This window comes from Phaethon aethereus (assembly GCF_964289735.1).
Source record: "Phaethon aethereus genome assembly, chromosome: 4".
Taxonomy (NCBI): domain Eukaryota; kingdom Metazoa; phylum Chordata; class Aves; order Phaethontiformes; family Phaethontidae; genus Phaethon; species Phaethon aethereus.
Window position 1 is genome coordinate 13,131,154 of NC_138578.1, and position 11,269 is coordinate 13,142,422.

Sequence of the window (11,269 nt, forward strand, 5' to 3'; positions counted from 1 at the left end):
TACACATCAACTCCATCAGCCTCATTAAGTCTTAAAAACATTTCTATTGAAGAAAATTAAAAATATGGAGTTCACTGATAGAAGACTTAAATTGAAGCATGATTATTAACCTGGAGGTGGCTTCTTGCTAAACTGACTGTATTGCTCCTGGAATCCAAACCACCGTCTCCCAATTACTGAACACCGCTCTGTGCCATGAAGACTTAGCATCTCAGCCCCACATCTCCAACATTACACTGACAGCCCAGAAGATGTGCACACCCACAGCTCAACTAGAAATCAAAACTTCCACTTCCCAAAAAGATGATGTAATCATCTTACCATGATCAAGGGCCTCAAGTCATGTGCATCACACACAAGAACAGAGGCAAACACTTGTGTTACAATGTACGAGATGCTGTGTTAACATAGGGTCAAGTGTTGAAAAGGTGTTTAGTTTATTCATCCACTGCTGCTACTTGTCCAGACAACTTGGGGGCCTTTTTTAAAAAAAAAAAAACAAAACACCACACACCACATTGGCATTCTGAGACAGCGCTATATACTACCAACTTTAAAGTCAACTTTACCAGTTCATTAATGTCATTTTTGGCATTGAACTTGTTGCTTTTTCTGCAGTCTTTCACAGAGGAAACATCAAATCGAACTTCTTTTGCCACACAAAGTATTTCTTTTAGTCTTTCAGTCTTTCCTTGTCCAAAGGAGTCTAAGAAAAGATCATGTAGTATATTCTTTTTTGAGGCTTAGGTTGGCTTTTTTTGGTCTTTTGAAAAGCAAATAAGGATTGTGTGCTGAAATAAAGTTCATAACCCAGCAAGTATGCTGTGCACTGATATTTGAATGGAAAGACAACTCTGGCACACCTTCACTGATTATCGAGTGTTTTTGTACTAGATAACATTCATTAAGTACTTCACATTTTATATAAGTGATGAATCCAGAATTCACAAATAAGGTTTTTGTTTGTGCTTGCTGTATAACCATTTCCTCGAGAATTCCCGTGGCTCTTAGTTCATATTCCTTCCCCAGATTTCTAGCTATAAATTATTAAGTAGGCAATACTCTCCTAAAAACCCATTTTCTGAAGTGTAAAATACAAAGTAGCAAACTTTCCATCACTAATCCAAGTTTGCATTGCTTAGCCAGAAACCGAGATTAACAAACATCAGCTGTGAAATTATTTCTAAACTATTAATATGTAATAGATGATTAAGTTATCATAGCATGCTTTTCTCATAGCCTAAAAACAATAATTTGAAATGAACTACGTAATGAAAGCCCCTTCACAACAAGTTCATACACTAGTTCACATAAGGGTAGAAGGAACTCTGGCAAAAAAAGGAAAATTTCCTAATTTGTCAGTAAGAATAGTCCCAGTGACTTCAGGGTGAAAAACAAGCTACACACTAGAGGCTGAGAGAAATGGCACTGCGAGTACTTTTTTTTGCTAAGGGTTGGGCTAGAAAATTTTAAGAAGTGTCAACACAGCATTGAATTCTGAAGGACTTTGAATGCAAACCATGTTTATTCATAATAGCAATTATTTTGTTTATAATGACTGATGAGCATAGTTCACATAATGAACTGCGGTCATTTATGTCAAAACAGTGAAGTCTTATGAGAAACCTCATTACAATACTTCTAATCAAATATCTGAGAGAGCTCAGGTTGTCTTTCGTGAGAATGACTCCTGTCATTTTCAAAAAGCAGCCTGGAGGAAAAATGTCACCTTCCCAGATTTAAAGTATCAGATTAGAATTGCCAGTATTTACTGGGAAAAACAAAATATCTGTTTTCAGGTGTGCAGAGGAAATTCAGATATTGATCCCTTCTGCATGAATCTCAAAGACTTTCTGCACTGACTTTTTTCTGTTGACACATAGTAGGACAGTTTTTTATTCTACATTTGTGGATTCATTTAGAAGAGAAGTGAACTAGTTTTTAAAATACACTTTGCTCTGCAAAAGATGAGTTAGTGTTTTAGCACAGGCAATGAGAGTTTGTTCCATGCTCTGTTTGGGGGACACTGTGTCCCAAGTTTTTTAATACAACATGGTCACACATTTTTAGCTGAGATGCTCTGGATCAACCCTGAAAACCTCCAAACCACACCAGTCCTCACAGATGTTATACCCTGCTTCCAATGGAAAATAGCAGTATGGATTGGACAGAACCACACAGGTCCTTATCTGCGGCATCTCCAAGGAGTGCTGCTCTGTATTGTCAGAGTTAACACCTCACTGGTGCATTTTCCCCAGCTGTCTGCCTCCTGTGCAGGAAGACTACATTACCACTTCCAGGCTAACCTGCCCATGGGATGAAATGAGTGTTTAAAAAAAAATATCTATGCCATTTTGACCCTTGGGGAACAGAAGACATTTTCAACATAGGATTTTAGAAGACAAAGGGAGTGAGCAGCTTCCCATACCATTTTTCAAGATACCAATATTTTAGAAACCTTAGTTTTCTTACAGCAGAATAAAGAGAAGTTATGCTGATTCTACTTAGCTTGTTAGCTGTACAGTTGCATGCTGCCTGATTTGTTGTTCTCCAGACATTTTTTCCTGTCTCCTTGACTTTACCCCTTCTTCCTTATCCGATTATAGCAACTCAAGCCAATAGTTGAAGAAAGCACATTGTGCCAGAGAGCTCATTGTGATGCCAGGGAATTTAAATTAGAGATTTGGATTCCTGTGATCATGAAAATTTAAAACCAGAGCAGGCTATGGTAGGAATAAGTGTTGAACCTTGGACCCTTGGTGGTAAGGGGGAGAATATAAGGGAGGAAGGGACATGCTGAGAGACATGTAATGGAAAGATGAGGGAGTGAACTATAACCCTTTCTTTTTTACAGTTACCTGCTAGAAACCATTTTTATCCTTACAGCTAATTTAAGACCTTTTTATTAGGAGGGAACCCTGCAGTTTACTTTAAGTTATCTGATTTTAGGGTTATTAAGAAATGCTCAGCTGCGAGGTATGAACCACATGCTCTGCCTTTTTAGGGCCGCTCTAGATTCTAGTTCTGGCCCTAGTTGCCACAACTATTCAGAAACAGAGCCACTAAAGAGAGACCTGCACACAAAGTTTAAAAGTTGAAAGCTCAAGCTTATGGCCTCCTTTGTCATTCAGGAAGCAAGAGCCTAGTCCACCTGCAGTTGTGCTGCTGGAGGTCCCAGCAAGCACAAGCAGACTTCTTCAGGCCCTGAGGCAGGGAAAGGATGAAGCAGCGCACTGCAGCCTTTTGATGCACCCAACATGTTTTCTAGGTCTTGGATGGTGACTTTGCTCCTAGATTCGGAAAGGAAGACTAGTAAAATGCCAGAATGGTTTTAATGGTATTTCATAATCAAAATGGAGAAGACCTGGGGTTGTTCTGCAGTTGTTTCCTCCTTGGTCTTGTGCATCGTCATAACATACATCATGAAGACCATCCTTAATGCAAATTCAGAAAAGCATTCTGATAGAGGCTTGAAGAGAGGCTCCCAAAAGATACAGAAAAACTGCAGTAACAGTAGATGATCACTGGATTCCTTCCATTAAGCCTTTCATTTCAGGTTGCCTGCTGTTTTGAACACATTCATGGATGGTATTCCAGACATAGGTTGCAATAGTAAAAAGCGATTATTTACTACTTTCCTACAAGGAAAGTTACAGACTGTGAAGGCACAGATACATAAATTGATATTGGTAATATCACTCACAAAGCTTATGGCTTCCAGATGGAACGAAGATGAAACAGCATTTCTCTATTAGCTGATACAGCACATTAGTAATCATTCATTACTATTTATCACTCTCATTCACACTTCAGGAGACCAAACAGAAGCATCATACAAACTGACATGAGTACCTTCAATTCATGCATACAATCAAGTCCTTACGAACAGAGAGGCAGTTCCAACAGTGTCTAGCAAATTTCTGGTACAAAAATTACAGATTTGCGAAAAATGCCAATGGCTTAAAAGCTGTTGCTATACTTCTGCATAAGGAATGTTTGTCATACTAAACATCAGTTAAATGTGGGATTCAGTTTTAAACAGCCAGAAGGAAAACACGGGATATACATTGCTGACAGTATAATAGACTAATGCATGTTATTTGTTGTAACTTCTCATGGTTTCAAGAGTTTGACACTATGTCGAGAAAAGACTGAAAACACGTAAGTTTTCTAAGACACCACAGTTTGCTTTGAAATTTTTGCCAAATATCAGGAAGATAAAAGCCATACTGTAGGAAGGAGGTGATCTAAAATAGTACACATTACACAGACTGGCGATAAAGTCACCGTGCAAATTTCATTTATGGTTCAGCCTATGGTATTTCACCTACCTGTCCAAATATATTGTGTTCATACTAACAAATGGTTGTGTGGCCTCCCCCTAAGCCCAGGACCTCAGAGCATACAGAGAAAGGTCTTGCCTTACTGAATACAATGACAAGAATAAAAAAAAAACTGTTGGTCACATGCATAGGTAGTTAGGAATCAGCTGCCACATGCACAAGCCCTCTTGCTTTTTACTGTTTCTTAGGTACCATGTCCTGCTGATTCTGGTGCTGCATGAAAGAAAAAAAAACCAAGGCTCAGAAGGTCAGGTACACTAGAAGAATAAAATCAGATTATAAAAATAAGCTGCTTTATAAGGTAGCAGCCAGTCTTATACATAAGTTTTATGAGACTGGCTCAAGAAACATTCTAGCACTTTATGTGTATGGAAAAAATAGTAATGAACCATGCTTTAGCTAGACAGCTGTATACTTTCCCTCTGTCTGGATTTTCTTGTTGTCAAGTTGATTAATGGAATGTCTTCACATTTATCTGCTTTTGGATATCTTAAATCTCAACAAGTCCATTTCATGTTCTTGCCACCAACATTTCCAGTAGATTTCTTCTAGCGTGTCAGAATGACAGATAAGTTCCTGCAGCCAACCTTGTAGAGAGCTCATTATTGTTTCAGACTTGTGTACTCACCCTGGAGGTCCTCTGTACAAAGGCCTCCAGAGTTTTAGGTCATTTTAAAATCTATGTTGAGTGTCATTTCACTACTAGAGAAAGCTTTGGAGCAGAGGTCAAGACCACATTCTGAATTTTATACTGTTTTATATTATCAGTCCACATGCTAAGTAACAAGAACAGAAATAACTGCAATAAACATTAAGTAACTCAATGCAGCAAGTACTTGATCTATTTTATTTATTTATATGGTTGTCTGCTCTATGAAGTGCTGTAAAGTTATTTATGAGATAGTTTTACTATTTTTCTTCTGAAAGTTTCGAGCTCTCACTGGCAGCACAGCAACATTATCAGTACACATTTTTAATTCACTTGTAAAATGTCGCTGGTTTGAAGCTAGGGTACAATAATTGCTTTCAATGTTTAAAGAGATAATTTTGAAAAAAGTATAACTGAAATCCCTTATACTAATTCCACGTAAACTAATTCTTGCCTTCACTATGGATTTTTATCTGCAGCAGTGAACTCAGGCTCCAACGTAGCTGTATCAGTATGGTGCTTTACTATGACGGTCATTGTTTTCACAATGAGTGAATTTATGAGTGAGCAACGAGGTGGCAGATTGATCAACCACATGGGAGAGATCATATCCTGCCTCTGCTCCACACTGTGCAATCATTTTCTTTTCCATACAGCTGAAGGACCGATTGCACATAGTGTTTTGCAAGGTGTTTTTAACATCACAGCATAATTTTTTAACATTATTGGAATCAGAGATGGATCTTTAACTGTCCCTTTTTCCCTTCACCCCTAAAAGCCCCTTCCAATTTTTGGTATTGAGCCAAAAAAAAAAAAGTCGAGCTAATTTTTGATATTGAGCCACAACTCTGTACTGAAGAGCTATTTGATGTATTGCCCTGAGGTGGCTTAAAGGAAACTGTACTCATGGAGGTACAGATGACACACACTCTGGGGAGTGCAGGCATGGAATTTACTTGGCAATTTTGCCTTTCTAAGGAAAAGGAACATGCATCTCTGGTACCTCTGCTGCTCCTACATATTAAAAAAGTCATGGTTCATATTCCAAAAGTTGTGACGCTGGCCTGCAAATCTGGGAGCAAGAAGAAGGAAGAGGATATTTGGGTTATTTTATTGGAGTTCCAGGTTATGGAAGTAGACCCTAAGTAGGAAGTTTCCCATATTCTTTGCTGGGTTTTGACTTTGCTATTATGTGACTTTTTCTGAATATGAAAGCTTGCATCATCACTCCAAGAACACAAGCTGATTTTCCCAGTCTATTTAACTATATTTAACTATAGTCTGCTACAGACAAAAAATTTAAACCATGTAGACCTTCCAAGTAATCACATCAAGGCGGAAGCCCAAGATGGGGTCAGATAGGTAATTACTAACAAAGTTGATATGAACTGCAAACAAGACGCTTTATAAGTTAAAGCTACCTTAGTGAGTTGCACAGTCAGCTCCATACATGTGTCTAGAAATTCTTACCACATTTAAATCCAATCTACTGCCTAACATCTGTGCAATGCAATTTAAGGACCTGTCAATCACATGCAGAACCAATGTTATTAACATACAAGTGTAAATTAACTTTCTCTTTGTAACCAATTATATAAATACGTGTATTTACAAAAATAAATATTTCGCATTCTTCATCCCATCTCAGCATAATCATCTGCTTGGTAAGCTGTAACTACCAGCCAGATACCAGAGCTGTTTGTCAAAATTCTCCTTCCCTCTAGAGCAAGGGAAGGCTCTTCCCTCCATTTAAGTGAGGGCCAGCTACTGGGCTGTTTCCCTCTTATGGGAATGATTTTACATGTATGTGATTTTACAGTAAAAATTTGAACTTTCATACATAGTGAAGGGCACTTCTCTCCAGCTGAGGTCAGAAGAGTTCCTCAGATCACCTGGTTCAAATCACATCCTTCTCCCTGCCTGGCTTTCTGAACTGATTTATGATCACCTGACCAATCCCTTCCAGCCCATGCAATTATAATTCCTGATAAAATAGTAAGGAGCTCTGAGAATGCTTCTATGTTAGTATACTAATATATTCTGTCTATTTACTAAATGCTTTTGTTCAATTTACTTCCCAAAGCTACCTGACTGTATGCTTTAACATGATTAACTGTTTATTTTGAGAAGATGACAACTTTATTACTTAGATCTACTTTTCACTGGTATAGACAAGCAGTTAGAAGTCTAATGATAATGATGCCATTTCCTATTCAAGTCTTCTTCCTTTTTTTTTAAACAGTAAAATGGAACATGCGCTTCAAAATTAAAACAAGAAAAAAGTGAACTAATACACTTAGATTAGAAACATGAAAGCCAGAAGCATAAAGTCAAATACTATTAAATTTCAGATATTGATTTGACCTATATCAAATATGAAGCTGCCTCTACAATTCTGTTCAGGTTGAAAATCACAGCTGGATGTGCTTAATTTTTGTTCATTGATCAGTATTAACTTCAGTCTTTCATTAATGTAAATAAATCCTTAGGTATCAGTTCACTATTTTACAGTATTAACTCATGAACACTGTTTATCAGACCAAGGGACAAATACCTGAACTCAATTAAAATTTTGGATTTAATGAAAATTTGATGTATCTGGTGGCACACATTTCTTCCTCAAACTCTCCAGAAACTGAAACATGGTATAATTTGTACAAGTTCAACACACAGATGAAGAAACCTTGCCATGATGGGGAAGGAAAATATTTAATAGCCTACACTCTGAAAAGTGGTTACCACTCCCCCCCCTCATCTAGTTTACGGGACGCAGAGCACTTTAAACGAGAACATGCAGCATTCTGTCAATACTCTGGGGAAAGCATGAAAAGCAGTATATTAGAGAATAAGCAATGGGGATTCTTTCTTTGCAAGTCGGTCAAAAGATGCTGCATGTAGGCATCTTCAATTTTTAAAAATGGATTTATTTAGAATTCTTAAACCAGCTTTTGCTACTCTATCTCTGCTTCAAAATCCTCTGAGTTTAGCAGTTGGAAGCTGACATACTTATTCCATTAATTTAGATGTCTGAGCATTTCCCATAGAATAATTGTGCTACATAATGCATGACTTTTCATTCTCTGGTAATGTCAGTTGAAAAAAAGGAACAAGGCAGAGGGCAATTTCTTTGATTTCTTTTTTTGCGCATCAGGGTCCAAACGTTGCACTTGGAAAGTCTGAATAAAGTTTAAGACCATCAGTGCTGCTTTCACAGGACTTCAGTTCCTGCCTAGGTCTCCGAATGATCACCAGTGTTCCCCTTTTGGTTTAGCCATAGCATCCCATCTTTTTTTATAGTCTGGGTTTGATTACTTCAGAACTTTAGGTCTATCTTGAAAAAGGACATGCAGCAAACCAGTATCCAAACCATGGACAAGTCATTTGCCTAACCATCGTTTACTTCGTCAGGGAATTCGGTTTCCAAAGTGATAGTAAATCCAGAAAACACAGCTTGCTAAATGCATTTGATTTTGGTATTCTTAAAGCAGAAGAAAATTTTATAGGACCAAAACACCTCCTGAATACTAATCTTATCTCAGCCTTTTTCTTGTTGTCTCCCAACTTTCCTTCCGGATCTGTTGAAGAAATGGCTTGCCTAGGATATTGTAAGACCTTGGACAGTGGGTTCCCCAGAAGAGGTGGTCATTTGCAGAAGCTACAGTTTTGTCAGTTAAAGGCAAGGCCAAGAGACTTCCACACACATACCCCCCGACACACACCCCTGCCCAGTTATGGCTATAAGCACTCAAACTAATCATACTCCAGCAGAACTCATAGAACATTGTTCTTCATCCCTCATCTATCAGAATAGCATCTCTTGGTTGAGTCCAACACAACTCTCAGGTGTAGAAGGGCTCCCATTTTCATATCATGCCATACATACCATAATAAAGAAATCTGAAGTTTTGTAAGAGGAATGAGAATGCTTACAGAACTGCCTATTTGTGAGAGCAAGCTGTGTTTATCTACTTTCCTATACTAAAAAGTCATCTAGAAGTTCCTTGTCCCTGCTCTCTTACCTTTCCCATGTATTTCTATGCTGAAGGGTTTAACAGAAGACACTTAAAATACCTGAGTTGGTATAGACAGTGTTTCTGCTTGACTTTGCTATGAATAAAACAAGATCTCTTTGGCAGATATTATCCAGTGGGAAGTATCCCTGGGATTTTGGGCCGTATGAGGTGCAGAAAGTTGCAGATCTGGGCCTCTCAGCAGGTCAGCCTGTTCAAAGAGAGGGTCACAATGCCATGGGAACCCATTAAAGCATCCCAGTGCTAGTGTTAACTTGAAGAATGGATCACAGAAATGCTGCACTGATTCCCAGTGCGGATAGTTTCCCACCTCTCAGCCTTGTTGCTTTCAAAAAACAGTCCAATATTAGGGTGCAATTAAAGGATGACTCATCTCTCTGAACAACAACTCTGAACCACCCATTTAAAAACAGCTTCAGTGTCCCAACTGTAGGATTTCTTTTGATTTAATTCAATGTATAGGTATTTTACCCTGACTGGCCCAAGAAATCAGTGTCGGCAAACGTCGTAAGGCCCTGCATCAATGCTAGCATTCCCCATAACTCTAGGCACAGATGTATCAGCAATGGGAACATCAAGCTCTCATTTGTTTAGACTCATCTCCCAGGTCCTGTCAGTTCAAGAACCTGTTCTTGCAATGGACTTAGTTAATTTACCTCTAACCTTGATGGTCTTCACAGAAGAAAACTTTTAATTAGAATAAATTTTGGGTGACTAAAGTGAAATGGAGGTACTACTAACAGGAGCACAGAAATTGAAAGAGGTAAGAGATAAGAGTGAAAGATATCAAGATTAAGGAGTGAAAGGTTGGCCTGTTCTATTTGAGAAGATGGTAAAATGGATTAACACCATCCTTTCTGCCAGGTAGCTGTATACTTTATAACAGTAAAATCTGTACTACTTTTCAAAAAACCTTTGAAAGCCACTATAGGGACTCAGAAACACGTACCTTCTCATCCCATACCAGTAGTTGCCACTTCTCATTATCTTTAATCACAGCGTAAGACATAAGAAAAGAGTGGCAGACTGATTTGCCCCATGGATCAAGTTTGGCCAGGCCAATAGGAGCACTCTGATCCATCCATTAACTTTAAAAGGATGCAGTCATGGTCTACAAATCTGACTATCACTAATAACAGAAAAAAGAATCAATGAGGAAACATGAAAAATTTTAATAGGCACTGTATAAATTGAGGTGAACACAGCCAGTGAGAGAAAGAGGAACAGAAGTTAAAGATATAGTGAATGAAAAGTGGCATTCTTCCATACGAACTGCTTTAAAGCCTCCTCACACCATACACTCAAGACAAGAAAAATCTATACTGGCTCTTGTTCATACTCAGGTTTGCTGATTGTTTTATTTAAATAGAGATGGCAAGGAAATTCTGAAGAATTAGAGACCTATCAGCTCTTAGTCTGCACTCTACAGTATTTCACCAAAGTACAAAATAATTGATCTAGTATGGTACTAGATATCAATAGCTAGAGACCTGAAAGTCCTCTTTCCATTAAGACTTTCAACAATAAATCACTTCTCTGTTATCAGTCTGCTTCTGAAAACAAACAATTCTACCACTATATACAGTATTCAGCAACTATAATAAAGATTCCCCTTTTGTGGCAATAGTAAAAATTATTAATTTAAGCACTATAGATAACCAGTCTGCTCCTGATAATTAAACATGAAAATGAACAGCTATAAGAACCAGCCATGACCCGAAGCCATGAATTGAGGTAACAGCAGGAATAAAACAACCACGTTGTATAAAAGGAAAGTATCTACAGTGCTCAAGAATGAGATAACATACTACATCAAGTATGTGCTGCAGTGGAGTTAATACTGAAAGTCTACAGTGAAAGCAAGGCAGTGTTAACCCCAAACAAATCACGTGCTTATCACACGCATAAAGGGAAGATCATTAAAGGGAGAAATGACTACATGGGAGAACACAACACAAACAAAAATCTCAGGAAAGTCTACAGAAGAGAGGAATCAAAGGTATTTTATGTAAGAGTCCAGAGTGTATTCAAAGGAAATTAAAAGTGTCTTCAAAAATAGTTTTAAAACACATTCCCACAGACAGAGGGTCTGCAGCTATACCATTTCATAGAGAGTAGCCTGTTGTAAGAAAAAAATGGAAATATTCCCCATTATTTCTGTACTTCAGTATTTCTCATTATTAGCATTACCTACAGTGGATTATATAGTATTGCTGATAAACTTCACAACACATCTGTAGATCACA